This window comes from Hippoglossus stenolepis, chromosome 9 (assembly GCF_022539355.2).
Source record: "Hippoglossus stenolepis isolate QCI-W04-F060 chromosome 9, HSTE1.2, whole genome shotgun sequence".
NCBI classification, from domain to species: Eukaryota; Metazoa; Chordata; class Actinopteri; order Pleuronectiformes; family Pleuronectidae; genus Hippoglossus; species Hippoglossus stenolepis.
In genome coordinates, this window is record NC_061491.1 from 20,851,619 (window position 1) to 20,872,140 (window position 20,522).

Sequence of the window (20,522 nt, forward strand, 5' to 3'; positions counted from 1 at the left end):
GGAAAAAGTCATTCGTCAATTATACAGCTCTCTTTAAAAGCCGGGCCCGACCACCAATCATGGTCAAGTGGAGAGGAAGAAACTGTGGAAGTGACGAGGAAAATGGGAACAAGTGAAATGATCCGTGACACAGTCACAGCTCCCGTTCACTGATTTATTCTCTTTATGCCTTTTAGATAAAGTATTAGCGTTACCGTCATCACATGCTTTTAACTGAATAAAACTCCTGAATTAAGATTGAATGCGAGTGAGGGCGAAGACACTAAAAGGCTCATAAAAAACTGCAGGGAGAGAAATTAAGCTTTTAGCTAAAAAGAAAAAAACCTGAACACCTTATCGCTGGTGGTTATGTCCTGTGCAATGTCACCGACTGTACCCTCAGACCAGTGGTGCTAATTACATGCAGGACATTATCCCTCGGTATACATGTAAGTCTTCCTCTAAGTCCCAATCAATACAGAGTTTGTTAAAGAGCCACTAATGTCCATGGCTCCATGCTTCGCAGACACTAACGGCCCCGCTCTGGATCCAGCTCCGACAGCTGAAGACACCCAGCACACAATGCGATCGATACCTTCTCATACCGGCTGAGCCCTTTACTCGCTGTCCGTCTCGCCATCTGTCTTACTGCTGCCCGCTTCCTATCTCTCATTCCTATCTGTCAGTCTCCCTTCACCTCTGTCATCTTACTTTCTTATCTCTTCCCCCTCTGTTACCAGAGAGGCCATTTCTCTTTGTCTCTTTTACCCCAAACACTTTCTATCTCTCCATCTCTACCTCTCATCCATTCTCGTCCTCTCTCAATTATTCACTCCATCCATCTCAATCTATTTCTCTCTCTCTGTCTTTCTTTCTGTCTCTCGTCCACCCATCTTTACGCCCCTCTTTCTCTCTCTCTCTCTCTCTCTCTTTCTATCTCTCTCTCTCTCTCTCTTGGCCCATCCAACAGCTTCATTGTCCTTGGGTCATGGTGAACAATGTCAGCCCACATGGGGCCCAGTGCGGTCCCAGCCGAGAAGGCAGGGCGCACCAGAGAACACCCATAACTCAGTGTTTCAACTGGGCTGCGGGATAAAGGGAAGCCTCACACATGGCTGACTATGTGGGTCAGCCTTGGATCATTTGTGGAAGAGGAGGCCAGCAACTGGCACCAGAATCCCCCACTGTGTGTGTGTGAGTGTGGGTGATCGGGTGAGAGTGAATGAGTGTGTCGTGTCCCCTCGCGACCCAGTGGCGAGGGCCCCCGTCCCGTTAGTTCCAGCCAACTATTCTATGGGAAACCTGCTCTATCTCTCTGTCCCCCCCTGCTGCCGCTCTCCTTCACCCCCATCCTCTACGCGACCGCACCCCAATGTCTTTGTGAGCAGCGGGTACAAAACAGGGGGCTCTTTGGGGCCACCAATTAGTCCTCCCCCATGGGGTGACATGACCGATGAATAGAGGGACCCCCAAACCGTCCACGCATATAATCTCAGCCTTTTCCTTTGGAGGCTGCGCTGTCATAGCCACACAGATTCAACCTTGTTTACAGAAAGAGCTTCGTCTTGATTTAAAGGCACGGCCTGCTTGTCCAAAAAAAAGCACCCGGACGCCAGTGAGTCACTTTGTCAGGAGGATAGGATGGAACTTGTTCTCTCTCGCTGTGTGTCCATCGTGGCAGCCATACAAGGATGGTTTGGGGAGGGAAAAGGGGGGGGGGGTGTTAAGAGAAGGTGAATTTTTCCCATCAATCACCAAGTGACATAAGCAACAATAGCAACTTGGAATCCATTACCAAAACAAACAAAGACATAGCGGGAGAGTCTGCAGCAGGAGCCTCAGACGGAGGAACCGACTGTGTAAACGAAAGCGGTGATTGAGAAGTTGCAGGGGGGGGACTTTTCGAACGAGCAAATCCGATCGCTGGTGAACCGAAGCACATGTCACACTGACGAGATGACTCAATAGTTGCATTATGACTCCGGCGAGCCCCTCCCCCGCCGCTCTTTGGTGCTGGATTAACTCAAGAGGAGAGAAAAGTGTATTTGAAAGCCGGCTGATGATATTCATTTGAATAACAGATTTTGTATAGTAAGGAACATTTCTCTCCAGTTGCAGTTTGGGTAAATGCTTTCATGAGTCATTACATCTCAACTCCGACTCAAGAGGATTTAATGTGAATTACTTAGCCGACGCCTTTCAACTATTCTACCATTCAAACATCTCTTAAGTCTCCTTATCTCTTTGAAAAACAGTTAGATTCTATTGACTCTTTTTTTTTCTATGAGAGATTAGGCGCACAAGCTCCAAGCAGCACTAACAATCCCTAAACACACTAATACACACCCACACACACACTAATACACACACACACACACTCTGGGATTAAACGTGCCATTTTCTCCTATCACCTCTTCTTGACTGACCGCAGAGCTTAGAGAACATAATGCCAGGGAGGACAAACAGTCACAGAGACAGACGCAGTTCAGACAGAAGAGACAGGAAGATGAATGTGGGATATTTGTAGACACGGGGTTTTCTCCCACAGTCCTCTCTCGTGCTGCACGGCCCAATGTCACAGAGTCCTGACAAGCCGGAGCAGTCGAGGTTTGCACGGTGACCTCATACCTGGTAAAATTTCTTCTCAAAAAATATAGAAAAACAACTCACTGTCGGGCAGGATTGTGACATTTATCAATAATTGTTCAGCCAAGCCGGATGTAATGAGTCATTTCACTTTGTATTTTCCAAAGAAACTGCTTTAAATCCCAATCACTGCAGAGGTTTATCCAATACAGGAAATGTGCACAGTCACTCGTCAGTTAAATGATCCACTCCAAAAAGTAATTACATTAAAAAAAACAGGCTAAATCTCCCCTCTGAGTAGCAGCAGCACAGCGGAATAGAAACAGAAAAATATCTCCTCTCGCAGAGAGGCACATGGGCTTTTTGTTCATCATCAGCACTCGTGCTCAGCCGAGCTATTCAATGCTTTGCTGGAGAGTCGGGCAGCATTTTTTTCCTTCTTTGTTTCAGCTCACATACCTGAGGAATAGTTTTCTCTTCCCAAACACTGCGCAGAGGAGCAGAGGTCTCCACGTTTATTATGTATGAACTATAATTCACAGACTCTGTGCACCACAAACACTAAGCAGCAACTACCTTCAAGAGGTGCAGGCTGTTGTGAAGTGATGGCTGATGGTGTCACAGGAAGCTTTTTCAACCTTCTTTCACGCTGATATTTTATTTACTCACAGCATCAGTGCTATGCCATGTGAAGGTGAAAGCTGCAGGGTAGAGACTTTGTGGGTTTTCACTGAGAAGGAAGGGTAGGGGGGGGGGGCGGTGCACGAGGGCTGCAAGGCAATAGATCAATGACTCCGTGTTCCCACTGAGAGATATAGGAAGTACAGGGCAAGCAGCAGCCAGCGCCTTAAAATAGCTTCCCTGATTGCAGCTCGGCTTTAACCCAAATAATGGGGAGGCTGACAAAGGTCTGCAGAGGTCTCTACATTTTTGATTAGCTCATGGCCTCCGGGTGGAGAGGAGACAGGAGAAAGATTTCATACTCTGACTCCTCCTGTTTCCAGGTCCTTTTTAAGTGTTTGAGTGAAAAAATCTGGGCTGAAAGGTAGAGATGCAGCCCACTCCCATCATGTGTGTGCATGCGTGTGTGTTGTATGTGCACATGTGTGGCCGTGAGTGTCATCATCCATCATATCTGTCAGATTAGACCTACCTAGTAATGGCTTCAGGGGAATGTCAGACACACAGACAGACACCCACTCATGTAAACCCACACACACACACAAACATCTCTGTCCACCTCACAACAGCCTGACATTGAATGTGGAAGCTCAGACAAATAAAGTTTTATCGAGGCCTCCTCCTATGAAGGGAGCGGATCCTGACCCGGCCGAGCCTGAGTAAACGTTAAAGATAAGATTAAAACTCTCACGATCTCAGTGGGTACATTATTAACAAGAAAAAGTGCAATGACTCAATAATCATAAAAGCTGTCGGCTGGGATCAACTCCGGCTGCTCACGACCCCTCGTAGGATGAGCGTTGTGGTTAATGGTCGGATGGATTTATTCAAGCCAGGTCCCTGACACGTAGAGCTGAAGTCATGTGGTCACCGCTCAACTCATCGTCAATGTTTAGACCACAGGGGTGAGGCAGATCGTTTGGGGAGACCGTTTGTGGGCTCAACGTTTTCAACTGGAAACTATTTTTCCGTTGTTTGTGCATCATTTCTGGTTCCTCTGGCTGCTTTCTCTAAATGGTTTTGGCGACAATGACAGCACTGTTGTGCACTTGTATATCTCTTGGCACCGGATTTTCTGTATTCATTATTATGGACGTCTGTTTGTCAGCCAAATAGGAGACAATAAGAATCACTGTTCTCTACTCCACCGTGGATAAAACCATGGCAGCGTGTAGGTGAAGAAAACCGTAATTTGCAGAAACAACATCTACAACATCGTGTGACTGTATTTGTTAACATATCTCAATGAGAAAGACAAGACTCAGCTTTTACTCTGACCCAGAAAAAAAATGAAAAAGCAGATCAGCAGGCCATAAATAGAAAAAAACATAAATGGAACCGTAAATAAAGATGAAGTAAATAATTATAAAGATGATGATTCTGGACAAGTGGGCTCATTAGCAGAGGAGACTTCATTGTGCAGCGCTTCCACCAATAACAGTTTTTTCCTGTCGACTAAACAGATAAACAGATTCCAGTGGAAAGCTGCTTCTGCCATAATGAAGCTTCGTCTCTTTTCCTTCTTTCTCTCCGTCTCTATAAATTTCTCCTTTCCGTTTTTTTGCCCCCCGCTCCTCTGCCTGTTTCTCTCGCCCTCCCTCTACCTCTTCCTCTACTTCCCTCTGCCGCGCAAACCCTCCTCGTCCTCCTCCTCCTCCTCCTCCTCCCCCTGGCTTTGCTCGGCTTTCTCAGGGTCAATTAAGCTACAGTAACTAAACAGCAGTGCACCCTGTCACATTCCATCCAGTCCCCCTCAATGAGTGACTACAACTTTCACTAAAACAAACGGGCTTTGAAGGAAACCGCTCCAGCGGCTATTACCATATGAACAACTCACTTCCTACCGCACAATGAACTACCTTGACAGACCTTCTGTGGCCTGAGGCTGTCCTTCATGGAACCGTGTTATTAATGGGGTATAAAGAAGGGTCTGTATGCAGGTTGTCTACCCTTTTTCCTCTTTTTCTTCGCCTCTGCAGCTCCGGCCCCGGTCCGCCTGGGCTCTGCTTTCCCAGCGCTGCAATATTTACTTCGTAGGGGGTCGAGAGAGAGCGGCAACAGCGCTCGCTCGTGCACACCTAAGTACACACAAGCTCACCGCAGGGAAGGCATAAGTACAGAGGAAACACATAAAACAAAAACTTTGATGTACACACACTTGCACACATGTTCGCACAGAAATATGCCCACATTTTCAACTACAAGAGCACCACACTGTGCACTTGAGAGGCCAACCTCCACCAAAGGTAGATCTATTTCTCTTCTCTCCTCCTCATCCACCTCCTCCTCACAGACACACTCCGAATCTACAGCCCGGTACAGTGTGTCAACAACTGAAATCTTTATAAAGGATGAGAGCAAGTACTTCTTTCTCATTTTTTTCTTTTTTAAAATAACCTTCCAACATTTTCATTTGAATTCATGTTGACTGCAGATTGCAGACTGGAGCAGACAAAAACTAACACGGGCTAACATTTTTGTCTACGACGGGAATGGATGCGATCGGTATTTCAATTTTTTAGCTGGTTTACATGCGTTTAAAAAAAAACTCATCTTCGGTGTAAAACAGGTGTGATTGCATTTTGTTGTGTTAATGAAAAACTTTTCCACTCGCTTTTCTAAAGAGCAGAGGTCGGACCGTCCCTTAGAAACATCCTCTTATGCATATGACCTGATGTGGTTCTGACAACAGGTCTGTGGAGCGTAAATAGAAAACGGTTTAATTAGCAGGAGGCACCATACAGAGGAGCATACTGAACACCATACTGAAGAAACGGACTGAGACAGCAACAGAAACACAGATCTGATCAACAGACGGAAACATAACTGCATCGTTCAGATACAGCACAGCGATAATTACTTATAAACAAAGATGTTACTCTTATCTGTATGTGCGCAAGGGGAAAATGTCAGAAATATGACCTGAGGGGACAAATTAGCTTTTGACCAAATGCTGTTTCTTTGCATCTCTGCACATTCAAAAAACAAAGGGGGAAATATCATGTGAAGATTGTTTGTGTTATCTATACATTGAATCTGTTTGGGGGACGGAAGTCCAGTTGAATGGCTCTTTGTGATCCACCCCTATAGATTACATCCCTCGGCCTGCAGGGTGGGTGGGCAGAAACCCAATCACACAGGTTTGATTGAAAACTCAATGACAAGTCATGTTCTCCTTAGTGTGTTTTCAATACAGGAAACACAGCCGGCACCTTGCGATCACATCTACCTGTGCTAATTGTGACATTTCTTTTCATCAGATCCCAGCGAGGGAGAGAAACGCTCTATTCACCAAACTGACAAAATCTGTAATTGAGAAAGTGGTCGTGCTGTTTGAAAACATGACTCAGACTCGACTTCATTTGGCCTCATTTTAATATACGATTTCGGTGGCATATTGTAACTGGAAGCAATTAGATGGTGTGAATTGTATATGATGCAGGAATATTAACAAATACCTCTTTGTTTATGGCTCCCAGTTGAGCTGTAGAGAATGACGGTGCCAAAAACCATCAAACCAGAGAAATCTGTTTTAGTAGAACGTGTGATGTTTACTCGTCTCTCTGTGATGGAACATTAGACTGATTAGATTTTAGATGCCACTGTTGCACTATGGGGGGGCAAAAATGTTCAAATCGTCTGTCTCTGTGTGTTATTTTACATCAAGTCATATATATATGAATTTGTCATTTTTTAAGGACCTGCATTTTATATGGATTGATTTGAGCTTTGTTGTTTTGGGCTCATTCAGAGAAACTAAGTAACTGAACATCTCACTGTATCTACCACCCGTGCATCACATTAATGAAATTGTGTCATTAGCAGAGCTGCAAATAATGATTATTTCATTACCGATTAATCAACAGATTGTTTTTTAATTAACACATTCATCATTTTTATCTATGAAATGTCAGAAATGTAGTGAAAAATGAGCCCAAGATAACGTATTTAAATATTTTTGTCTTATCAGAGCAAAAGGTATTCAGTTCACCACCGTAAATGACAAAGAGACCGTCCCAAATGAGGAGCTGGAACCGACAAATGTTTGCTTACTTACATTTTTGCTAAATTGATCACCAAAATAGCAGTTGATCGATTTACTGGCAATCAACTAATTGATTAATCCATTAACTGTTTCACTGCTAGTCCGTGCGTCTCACCTGACTTTCTCATCCTTGAATTGAAACACAAAACATCTGACGCCAGCAACACAAAGACAACCAGAGGGAAACAATCAGGCTTCTCACGGATCAGATCCGACCACGGGGTCATCTGACTCCCAGCACATGTCCAGCCTACGGACACATGATACAAGGAACCCAGCCCAAAACCCTGATAGTAGATACCAGCACACGCAACCCAGCCCACAGCATATAGCGCGTCTTCACCCCGAGGCAATGAGTGTTGCTGAGTGGCTGTGGATGTTTGCATGACACTGAGAGGCTATATCTATGATATACACTCTCTGAGGCGCACATTCTTGTGTGCCAGTGTGTGTGTATATGCATGAGTGTGTGGGTGTGTACTTTTGTATCATCTCAAATTTCCAGCCAACCGTCACAATGTCATAAAAGCTTGTCTAAAGCTTGTTATCTCTCGCTCATATTTGTTCATCAAACTCCAGCCTCATAAAACCGCTCAGCGGTGGATAAAGTTCCATCATCCGCCAGGTAATAAAATACACCATTTGTCCTCTTATACAAATGGCCGCGATACAGGTGCGCTCGTCTCTCTGTCCATTTGAGAGATAGCTATCAGTTAAAAGGGTAACCAAAGCCTCTCCACTTGTTGGGTTCCCCCCTTTCCTCTGTGTCCAGCTCCTCGTTACGTCCCACTGTGAATTATATCTCCTTTTAGCTCTGCTTACTTCAGGCATATGGCAGGCCCGTTGTGGAGCGCAAGCTGTTTCTATGACAAACCCTCCCGCTCTGCTTCTGCTACTGCACTTTTATGACCACTTCATATGATGATGATACTTGAACCATTGCTTGTTTATTCTTTATTTTCCAACCTCAAAGTGTCATTGACACAAAAACTTGACATAAAAAAAATATTTTTACTAGAGAGACATCGCTGTACAAACACATGATGGGGGACGTTTCGTCATAGCAGCGGCCATTTGTGAGAAGAGGAAACACGCAGGACAGAAACAGTCTTAATGCCTCTATTGATTACAATCTCACCATCCGCTCCTACGCCCTCCTTAGATGTAATACAACGCATCCCAGGGAATGAATAACCATTGCTAATGGCTATAAAAAGCTCTTGAGAATCGTCTAGCAATCTAGCCACTAGAATCGATATCTCCCCCAACCACAATCTTTATTTAATCTCAATATAGTGGCACAAGGAATTAAGGATGAAAAGTGGATGAGAAATTACTCAGAAGAGTCATAAAAAAAGAATGGGAGGATTTGAACTGAAGCGCTGTCAGCACATCCTACCTAAAGGTTTGGACACTTCACCAACATATTAACTCTGATTCATCCAGAGAAAAAATCTACTCGTGCTCTGGATGGAAATACCTCAGCTCCGCCTCCATTATGTCAGATTGACTGCTATCATTTACAAAGGAATTCCAAATAACAATCAATTCATTAAATGCCTGTCCCCTGTGCTCTCCCCCTCCATTCAGTCGATGCTATATTCACAACTGGGGCAGTATTTACTATAGTAATTAGCCCGGTGTTACAAGCATGGAAATCACCGTGATTAAGGAATAAGTATCTGCCTCCAGGGTGGGACAGGCAATGAGTGCACTCAAATAGAAAGTCACGCCTTATTATGCAAGTGGCGGAGGTAAGAAATACGACCTCCCAAGGTAATTGAGGCCATGTACGCTGCTTCGTATAGAGACAGGTCTGAGACGCGGATGGAAAATGGAAATGAAAAGAAGCCCGCACAGTGGTCTGCCCATCAGCATATCTCATGGTCCAGAAGTAATGAAGAACTGGTGAACTGTGAGTGGGTTACACTACAGCTTCTTTGAAATTTGAATGCCATGGTGCTAAAATGGCGATTCTTTTAAAAACAGCTTTTCTTATTCCTTCCTAAGCCTAAACAACTGTTGTGCAAAGTCATGATCAGCATGTGCCACTAGAGGCTGTAAGAAAACGGTCACCATACAAAGCAAAACCCCAGTTATGTAGCTAATTTCTACTATCGGATGTCTTTCCAACCTGAAGTTATTTAAAATACGTCAAACCTCAATTACTCAGCTGTCACAGGTTTATTAGCTTCCTCTATTGACTTCATGTATTTATGGTTGTTTGTTCATGCTTGTGTGCAAACAATACAAAGATAAGTAATCGTATCCTCATTCTTCACAGTGTTGTGATGACATATCTTTATTGGAGTAGCCTGTGTTATCTGTGACTGTTCACTGAAGTCTGGGTCACACAGCCAGACAGCCTGATTCTCACACACACACACACACACACACACACACACACACACACACACACACACATAGACAAACACACTAAGTCCTTCACCTGTTAATGTGTGAAACAAATGACTGCTGCGGTGGCGCCAGCGAGAACACACCACCATGTCCCATCTTATCGGGTGGCTGCATGAAAACCTGTTTGCACTAGATAGAGTGTGCAACAATCAAGCAAGTCAGCTAGAGGGAATTCAGCTGGCCCTGGATGACTGCACCTCATAGGAGCGAGCAAGCCCACCGCAGCACAGGGGGAGGGATGAACATCAAAGTCGACAACGACAACAATAGGCCCAACACCACAGGATCAACCCAACACCCCAAACTCCCAATCTAATCTAGGTCAGAGCTGCACCTCCGAAAGACTCAGCCCACCTCCCTCTTCTTGCCCTCTGATTTCTTTGTTGTAGTGTGTGGTGATGTAACATACTGTAACTTTGCGGCGTGAACCCAAAGTAAATGCCAGGTAGTGGAGCCACAGGCAACCGCAACACCACTCTCTCCAATAACTGAAGGAGAACTACAAAAATTATGATCCAATGCTTGTGGTCTTCTAATTCCCCAGATGAAAGAGTTCAAAAACAGCCGATAACCTGGAATAATGATCTCATGATATGGATATAAGTTAAAAACAAATAAATTGGAATCAAACTGCACCAAATTGCACACACTCATAGATATCAGTCTCGTAAATATGCCTGATAGTTTTTCATCAAGATCCAATAAATTATTCTGTGAAAAACTGGTAATAGAGGCCAAAAATGTCTTAATGTTAAAGAAAGTGTGAAAAACAATGCCTGGATTTGTGCCCTGATTCGGATTCCCACAAAAATGAATGAGTTCTTCACTGACTCATATCACATCCTTCCACCAAGTTTTGTAGTAATCCATCCAGTAGTTTTTGCGTGTTCATGCTCATGAACAAACAAACGCAGATGAAAACAATGCCTCCTTGGTAACCATGACAATAAGAAGCTATACCATGTAAATGATTAAAACAGCTCAAGGGTCTAGATAGTCTTACCTGCCATCCTGTGTTCCTATCTAGTTACCAGGCTAGCATTACTAGACTAGCTAGCATTACTGAAAGCACCACGTGTACCCGCAGAGGAGGAGAAAGAAAGACAGGGAAGAGGAGAGAAACTAAACGAAGGGAGACTAATTGGCCATATTCTGTTTTTCCTACCTGTCGAACATGTGAGAGCAGCAGCTTTAAGCCTTGAGTCAAACAGGGTTTGATATTGGGGGAAAACACATGTTTTAATAACCTCGCCCGGGACAAAAACCCAGAAGCATTCTCTGTTATGACGTCTAACCAGTTTGAACTCATGAGCCCTTCGGCTGAGGAGCTGGGCACATAGCCACATCGATCAAACTGCAAACTCAATTTAATAAGGACTGGTTCAATTGCTCTATAATACCGGGATCTATAAACAGAGGATTTGTTGGTTATTTGTATTAAATTAAACAGATCCCCGAATACAACAAGTACAGAGAAGTTGTTCAGTGAAACAGATGAGATGGTCCCACAGGAGTTGAGGATGGGAGTAGATCAAAAGATGCTGCGTTTCAGTATTCACCTCCTGAGCTGCCCAATCAAACCAAACTACAGCAAGACCAAAATAAGCCTCATTGCAGAATTCTGCACATATACCGATGTATACAGGAGAGCGCGCATACACAAATATCTCAGATTCATAAATATAACCTCACACACCTCCTGAATAATCCAGTTAGCAAAAAGATCAAATTAACAGGTTGAGAAAAAGCAAAGGGGCTTTGTAACAAATGACGTAAAAAGGCCCTCAGTGGACTGTGATGAATGAATCAATCCGAGCCTGCTGTGAACATTATCAGAGCAGGCAGTGAATGAGTACATTATCATGCAAGGCGCAACTTCTCTTTTCCTGCCTCACAGCTTGTCTGTCTTACAGCCTATCAACCCGTGAGCCTGATTACCTGCCCACATACAGAGCATCTTTTGTCCAGATTAAAGGGGCTTGAGTGGGGGGGCAAGGTGAAATTTTATTTCTTTTTCTCGAGGAATAATTTTGAAAAGTCGTGTGGAGTTTTTTTTTTTCAGCTTGTGCCTCGAAACCTCTCTGCCGGCCTCCCCGGCCTCTTTTTGATTCCTCTCTCTCCCTGTCCACTTAAATATCCCAGTTACCTCTGTGAGTCTGAGCGTTCATCTGGATATTTCCATCACAGTCTATCTGTTTCCTTTTTTCTTGACGATTTGATTCATTTTCACAAATTTGCATTCATGAATATATAGTAAGAAACATACTGATATCTACAAACTGTCTATCTATCTGCATATTGTCAGCTCAGGACCAATTAAAAGAATAGTCATTTAGGGAAATATAAAAATGTTCGCCGATAGAGGTAGATGAGAAGATTGATATAATTCTTTGTTTGTACACTAAATATGAAACCCCCAACAGCAGCTGGTTAGCTTAGCATTAAAACAGGAAACAGAGGAAACAGCTAGTTACAAAATCAGGCGAGCAGCACCTCCACAGGCTATTTGCAGTCTGAGCTAAGATAGCTACTAGCTGTGACTTCATATTTCATCATACAGACATCAGAGTGGTACTGAACTTCTCATTTATTACCAAGAATTTTTTTCATAGCTATGTTCAGGCAACTTTGTTTCGGGGTAAAGTGTGTTCTTATCTAAATCATGACTTGTGGCATCAGACCATAAACAAAATGGACAACATGACGACCAAAAGTGAAGCCAAAGCGTCTTGATCGCTACCTGGTGGCTGGCTGCAGTACTTCACAAATCCCGCCTCACAACCAAGTATTTAATTAGACAAAAGTCCAACAGTCACATTGATCACCTTCCTATGGTTTCTGTGCAGAAGAAAAAAATGTTTTTTGTCTTTCCTGGGTTGTGAGGAAACATAACTTAGGTACTGTATCTGGCAAAGCAAGTAAAATGTATTAAAATGTATTTCATTAGAGAAAGGGTCACTTATCTACTACCTGTCTACCTGCTCCTGCTAGTCTCCATTTGCCCATCACGCTTTCTTCTTCCTCCTAGTGTCCGCTCAGGCTGCTGTCACACCATACATTTAATCAATCCAGCAGCCTGAGCAGTGTGCGCGCGCGCGTGTGTGTGTGTGTGTGTGTGTGTGTGTGTGTGTGTGTGTGTGTGTGTGTGTGATGTGAGTGGGCCTTTGTGAGGCCTCCTCTCAGCAGAGTGATGATAAGTACTCCCAGCCCAGCGCTCCGCATGAGCTGATGGTCAGACGGGCCAAGAACACTGGGGGCCTTGTGGTTAGGGCGTGTGTGTGTGCATCTGCATTGTGGTGAAAAGGGGGAAGACGGTGGCTGTGCGTGTGGTGTGTGAGTCTATGTGTGTGTGTGTTTCTATTTTCACCAGCAACGCCACCAGGCTATGCCACATGGCTGCAATTTGTTCATTAGCTATATAATAAATGTACACACACACACAGGGGTAATATTGTTCTGAGTCCTGCCTGATTGGATTGTGAAATAGAGGACCCTCAGGGGAATCACTTGTAGTCTGCCAGCCACTGTGACCGGGAGAGGACTGATTTCTCAACACTGTTTCCAACCCTGAAACACAAGTCGCCTTTATTTATCTATTCCCCCTAATAACCATTGTGAATTTATTCTAAAATAATATTGCTTGTTTGAGGTTTTCAGATATTAATTGGTTTCAGCTTGATCATCTTATCTAAATTCTTTTAATTGCTTTCCTTTGGCTGAAAAATCTTTCCTTATTACGTTTCATGTTTATGCGTCAGAATAACTACAGGTCATTGTAAGGATTTACCAGTCACCTGGAAATAATTAATATTCACCCAGGGCCAATTGCAGCAATCTATCATCATCATCAGTGTGTCAGATGAGCCGGGGACGGTTGTTACAAATTACCTGCTGTCTAGGATATCCGTCGATGCTTGTTTGAGCCGAGCTCGTGCCGGCAAGGTTCCGGGGCCGGCTAATAAATGTTTGCATCCCGAGATTAGAAAGCGATGTGTCGTTGAGTGAAACTATATCACCGCTGACAGATCATTTATCCAGAAGTGTTGCTGTGAGGGAAACCCAGAAACATTTATAATAAACTAAATCTGTCTAGTTTGGCACGCGTTCGGAAACCAGCAGTGGGGCTTTGGAAGAAGAAGCGGCTTGTTCCACATTCAGCGAGGCTTATAGCCTCTGGGAGGGTACGACTGCTGCTCTGCCATGAGCATACAGATCACCTTACACACTGGCTTTCCTCTGCTTTGATGACTGATGCACACACACACGCACGTATGTCCACACACACACGGAGCCATGCATGCCTGCTTCCACAGATACTCAGGAGCATTGAAACACCTTTACCCCTTCCCCCACCTGGATCAATTTACCTGCTGCACCTGAGAATGCCACCGCTATGATGTCACCTGCAATCCCATCACTTCAAAGGGCCAAAAGCACCTCAGTGCCATCGCAGCACAAAGAGCAAACGCACCCTCTCACTGCTTCCTTTGTCCTCCTGTCCCTTAATGGTGATTCCCCTGCAGAAGGTCCATACATGGAGAATGACAGTGTCTACAATCAGGTATTCTTGGTCCTATGCCCATTGGCGCTGACTCTGTGCGCCGCTGTAACAATGAACAAGCTTTCTCTATTCCTCTTCCTCTCAAGTGTGTACTTACATGTGTCTCTTGTGTGCGTATTAGTGAGTTTTTTGTGTAATTGTGTTCATGCATTTGAGTGAAAGGTAGTTGTGTGTGCTGAAAATCCCATGATTACAGTGCTGCCGGTAGCCTACTCTGCAAAAGCTCCCATTGGAAATGCTCACAAGCAGGGTATGATGTGATGAGACAAGGCGATAATACAACCACCACATTAGTGCATGGTTAGCCATTAAAAGGCCCAAATGAGATTATGAGGTCATATGGGAGCTGCAAAGCCTAAAGCCAAAACAAGAACTGCTTCTCTGGAAGTAACGGCGCATGTTGAGTGTTCCTTCTGCACCGAGGGGAGCGAATCTAAATGTGGAGGGAGGTAGAGAGAAAGAAAGTGGGAAAGGAAAGGAAAAAAAGAGTGAAAGACAGAAAGATAAATGCAAAGACACGGAGATGGAGAGACAGGGTTTGATAGCAGAAGGTTTTCCCTGCCTCGGACATTTCCATAGTCGATTTCCATAGCTATCAAGCATTGAATAACACATGAATTCAGCATGATTTACCATCAAAACATCCAACTGAGCATGAAACAGGAGGCCCTGGCCCATCTTCCATCTCAGTGCATTGGGAGGTTTTTCCATTGTAAAGCAAGGTGAAATAACAGCCGTTCAATGTACTGTAACACACAGGAGATGCACCGGCCCCGTGACCACGCTATTCACAAGATGATGCCTACTGTGAAAATCCTCTTCTGCTCTCTTCAGGAACGAGAGAGCAGTTTAAGAGAAAGTGAAAAGATGCATGCACAGAGGGAGATAGCGGGGTTCACCACTGAAATAAAAATCAATTTTGGTTCTCGACGCACACTCGTCCATGTTGCGGACGAGCTCAGTGTGTTAGCCCACCATCGCTCTTTCAATCACTTCCCTTCTTTCCTCCTCTGCTCCGTTTCAATTGTTCTGCCTTCCCCTCACTACGCTGTTTAGCCTATATCATTTCCTCCTTTCCTACAGAGTCACACCTCTTTCCTTTCCTTTCCTTTCCTTTCTCTCTCTCTAAGCAGCCAGACACCCCAACACTGTCTCAGGTCCTGAAACTATGGCAACGGAATGAGAGAGAAAGCGCTCTCTATGATTAATAGATGAGAGATGCAGTGCCAATCGCTGGGGCCTGGGGAGGAGGGACAGATGCACTTGAACAACACCATGCAGGCAACCTGCACGCACAGTCACAGGGAGCACACACTGAGTACGCACTCATGACCCCCCCCCATCTTATCAAAAAACATACACACACACTCACACACACACACTCACACACATGGACCACCATTAGTGGTTTCCTTGGTACACACCCCACAGAGACACATAAACACTGTATTAAAGGCAGAGTTAACGCTACAGGGGCAAACAAAGAGGTGGCAGAGTTTTCCTGATGCTTAACGGCCACATGACACACAACAAGTAACCACACAAATTACCACGGCAGCGGATGTGGCCCTAATGAATCTTATCAGCCTGTGGCTGTCTCCATGACTCACAGCTGGCTGCTCTTACCTGTAAAAGCCCAACAGCAGGACGGGAACTGGGACATTATATTTTTATGCTTTGTACCACAATTTACATCATCTGATCTGCAGTACAAGACTTTTCCAGTCATTCATCCATCTCCCAGGCAATCACACAAAGTCCGGCAGCTTTTGGATTATCCCTGCAAATGCATTTCCCTTCCATTTGAGTAATAACAGGCAGCCACAGTCAGCCTGGACAAAGGTATTACTGCATGTTAATGTCGCATATACTAAGTATTTAAAATACAAATTTTGCATGAGGAGTAGACAGATGTTATAAGCTGATTTAAAATGTTTCTCTCGATGAGCTCTCAATTGGCAAGCATTTGACAAAGTTTGGCTCCTCAACAACCTGCTCCTTGATGGGCTGGCTATCACTTTCTAATTCACTTAATTTCTAACAACAAAGCTTTGCCAAGGACCAAAAGCATCAACAGACCCTCAGCCAATTCTGCCGCTGACTTGCGGCGCCCGGACCGAAATAAGCCCTTTGCTTGGTCCTTCATGCCTCTGGCGTTCTTGGCACACAAAACACTCTCAATCAATTATGCTAATGTAATGAGTATGAAGAATGTTTAACACATGGACGGTTAATTCTGTGCATGCGATGGAGAGTCATTTCTAGGGAGCCGGAAGGGTTAAGGCTAAGTGGGAGACAGCAGCCAGCTCCAACAACACAATGAAACGTGGAAACTGGAACGCCATGGATCCACGCATGTGTGTGTGTGTGTGAAAGACCGAGAGCGAGATCATGGACCAACACGCTCAAGCAAGACATTACATTTTCAATGAGCCATGCTGTGAATATATAGCACACTTGACCATACTGCTCAGTGAGATATATTAAATCCCTACAGTACAGTGAACATCATTTATCATCGCCTATAAAGAGTGGGCGATATGTTCCAGTTTGAAGCAAATAAACTGCTGCCTTTTTAGAAAACTAAATATATATCAACGAAGGCAATAGATGAGATTGAGATACAGGTCTGCAGCCATCATCTCTCCACCTGCATATTATTCAGTGTGTTCTCTTAGATCAAATTTAAGGCGTTTATCAAATAATGAGTTCAACTTCAGGGGGTCAAGGAAATCGGAAACCAAATAAAATGAGAGCGATGGAGCAGCAGAGGAAAAGTGCAGAAGCGTTTACAAGGAGGAGAAGTTGTGTAATTTATTAGCAGTTTACAACATCTTCCGTTTTTTTTTACTTCTTTCGGCAGATGAATCGCAACTTAAGAAAAATTAGCAAGCGCTCACATCTGTGATGGACAGTTTCATTTCAGCGCAAGTGTCTGATTATGCTGACCTGTATCCCGGAAAACAAAATGTGCTAAAACACACAATCAAGCTCACGATTATGTGTTTTTAATGTTCCACCGCTCGAGCAGATTTAGCGTTAAGGCAGTGTAATTGGAGCAGCGGCAATTTAGTAAAGATGTGAAAACTGGAAAATGGGTTAAGCATCAATAAATCACATGCAGATGAGTGAGAGGGGTTTGATGATTTCTCACACTCTAATTAAAATTTAAAAAAACACCAGCCCACACACCAAGGACGTGCATCAATAAAACATGGCTTTTATGAAATATGCATTATGCATAAATACAAACACTATTGAATGCAGGGTATTGACACTGGCTGAATGAGGAGCAGTGGTTAACAGCAGCTGACCTGTCTCGTTGTTTAGAGTAGAGGGGCAATTCATTTGAATAGGAACAAAGCCATTTATCAATTATTCAAGCTGACTATACTCAGGCTGCATCTGCATTTGTACGGCAAAAGGTAAATACTAACTCTCTCTGTCCCTCTCTCTCTGACCCTATCTCTCTCTCTCTCTCTCTCTCTCTCTCTCTCTCTCTCTCTCTCTCTCTCTCTCTCTCTCTCTCTCTCTCTCACACACACACACACACACATACAGTGTGACAAATTCACATCAGACACACACAATGCCATCCCCATCGCTATTGTTGGGGGATCGGCGGATCAAACGCTCCGCAGAGCATTGCTCCAAATACAAGTAACAACTCTGGTCGCTCTGCTCTGTTCTGCCTCCCCAGGAAGAGAGAAGCGGCAGGCTTCTGTCACAAAGGTAAATCATGCTGTAATTCATGTCAGCATCAGCATCATGACATGTCAATGTGTAAAGTGTTTTATTTTTTTTCAAAAGCCAGGATTAGCGCTCTGGTTTGTGGTGTTGTAGCCTTTATGAAACAGCATGGGGGTTCAGCCCATGCAGCATCTAAAAAAAATGCCTCCAGGACATTTGAATGCCTCGAGGCTAATGTTGTAGGAGGAGCAGAGCTAAAACATTATACTATTTCACATTCAACATCATGTCTAATCCCCAGCACAGTATGTATAATGACAAAATGAAGAAAAAAAACATGCAACATGCAACATTTCCAGTGATTTCAGGGAAAACATGAATCACAGCACCCTCTCCTCTCAGAGCTGGAGTGATGTGAGTCCTCTTTCTTCCTTTAATTTTGTTAAGCTTGATAATAAAATCATGTTTCCAAAACACCATGTGCTGCTGCTGCTGAAAATCAGCTGACGAGAGGCACATTTTGCTGTGGGCATTTCAATACTCTTTAGATTCATCCATTTCTATCACCAGCCTTGCACACGCTTCCTAATCTAAATCCTACATTTAGAGTTGCTGAATCCCTTTTCCCAGCCTTCCCTTCCCCAGTGCCTGGTGGAGCGAGGGGAGAGGGGGGGTGTACTGGGAGAGGAGAGGAGAGGAGAGGAGAAGTGACTGAATGAATGACTGACTGGGTGTTGGCAGTCCGGCGGCTGGATGTGGTTTGTGAGGCCTCTATCTCCTCATCCCGGCTCGTTAAAGCAGCAGCACTTGATTTAATGGTCAAATCCCACTTCAGAGACTGACGCAATTTTGCCTCCTGCTCGGAATTACAAACATTTTTGTTGGATCTTTTTTTGGGACCAGATTGACCACTCTGCTTCTCCTGAAATCCCTGAACGCACCCGTATGGCCAGTGTGTGAGCATGCATGTGTGTGTAAATGAGAGAGAGAGAGGAAGAGAGAGAGAGAGAGAGCTAACAGTTAAGACCAACACCAATCTCCACGTGAAATTAACTAATGAATGCACATGAAGTTTCTAGCCTCATTTCCTTGAAAGAAAGATTGTGAACACACTCGGCAACACGAGTCTAAATGTAAATTGCTTTTCTAATTCTGAATTTCCAGTCGTGGGGAAATAAATGGCAAAATGAAAATCCCATCATGGACTGTAATAGTGGAGCGAGCACTTCTGTGTTTGTGCGTTTTCCATCACAAATCAGGCATGGATATGTTATTATGGGCTCATATAAACTCTCTCGTTTTATTTCAAATCTAAAACTGTTTGTTTTGTGTCAGTAGTTTTTTTAATAACACGTTCAGGGTCAGCGAGGTTGGGTGGGAAAAAACGCACCGTTAGAAGGAGGACAACAGTCGGTCAAGTTCCCACAAGCACATTTCTTATTCTCCGTCCATGTACCTGCTAATGACTGATCCGGACATTGTTCTTGCTTGAGTCTGGGCTCGGTGTGAGCAGCCATAGCTCCTCTGAGACTGACACTTCTTTAATCCTTATGCGTAAACACCATAAAAGGGATTACGCACGGAAATGTGGTTCTGTTTACATCGACAGAAGGTGCTTGTCTAGTAGGGAAAGCATCGTAGTTCTCATTTGAATAAAACAGGCACTTCCTGATTTTCTTTATAACTTAATTTCAGTATAAAATGCTTTTTATTTATATATATATATATATATACGCGAAATCGCCCTGAGTGGATGGAGTAATCCTGTGCCGCGTGTGCACTTGTCGCCCGGCAGAAAACGAGCCTCCGGGGCTCCGGAGAAAGACGCTCCGAGCGCACGTGAAGTTTGAAATAAACAAAGAAATCTTACCTTCAGCTCATGAATGGATCCACCTCGGTATAGTAGATGCTCTGTCCTTTAGTAATCCATGAGACGCGGCTGTTTAAAGCAGTTCAGACGATTCACAACAACAATACGAGCGCTACTTTTCTCCTGCGCCTCTTTCTGTTACATGCCGCGCTCAAAATCACACCTCTTCAGATCGGAATATCCATCGGAAATCCACACTAGAGAAGAAATAACCCCCCCCGAACGTTTCTGGCGTTTCTGCAACCCAAGGTGTGAGCTGAACGGACGGAAGCAAAACCCCGGTGTCCCAGAACTAGCTACGGAGCACGAGCGCAGTACCTTCCACAAAAGCCGACGGTCATCCTATTTGGAGATGAAGCTCCTTACCAGACTGGAGCGGAGCGCAGCGAGCCCAGCTGTCACCCACCCGCTACACACACACACACACAGGGAGGAGCTTCGTCTCTGGAACGGGAGCTATTGTGTCAATGGGTGCCAGTTATGGCCAACTGTATTTCTATTTTTACGCAGCGGCATTTCATAAGAATGCGCTTTGGCGGAGGAGAAAGCCTGTGTGATATTAATAGCTTTTTAAAAAAAAGAATATAGGAAAAACAAGACAGAAGAGGTTATTTGAGAAAAAAAAAAGATTAAATGAAGTGGCGTTTTGTAGCTGGTCTGCTGGCTCTGTGTCATGCAAAACTGTCAGGGGT

General features: G+C 44.2%; 1 protein-coding gene across 4 annotated transcripts in view; it reads right to left on the minus strand.

Moving 5' to 3' along the window:
* sema6a (sema domain, transmembrane domain (TM), and cytoplasmic domain, (semaphorin) 6A) overlaps positions 1-20,237 on the minus strand; it is a 107,282-nt gene extending 87,045 nt beyond the window's left edge. For all 4 annotated transcript variants that reach the window (XM_035165416.2, XM_035165415.2, XM_035165414.2 and 1 more), the window contains exon 1: positions 19,831-20,237. The gene's annotated coding sequence lies outside the window, so the exon portion shown is untranslated. The remainder of the gene's footprint in view (positions 1-19,830) is intronic.
* Between the last annotated feature and the right edge of the window lie 285 nt (positions 20,238-20,522).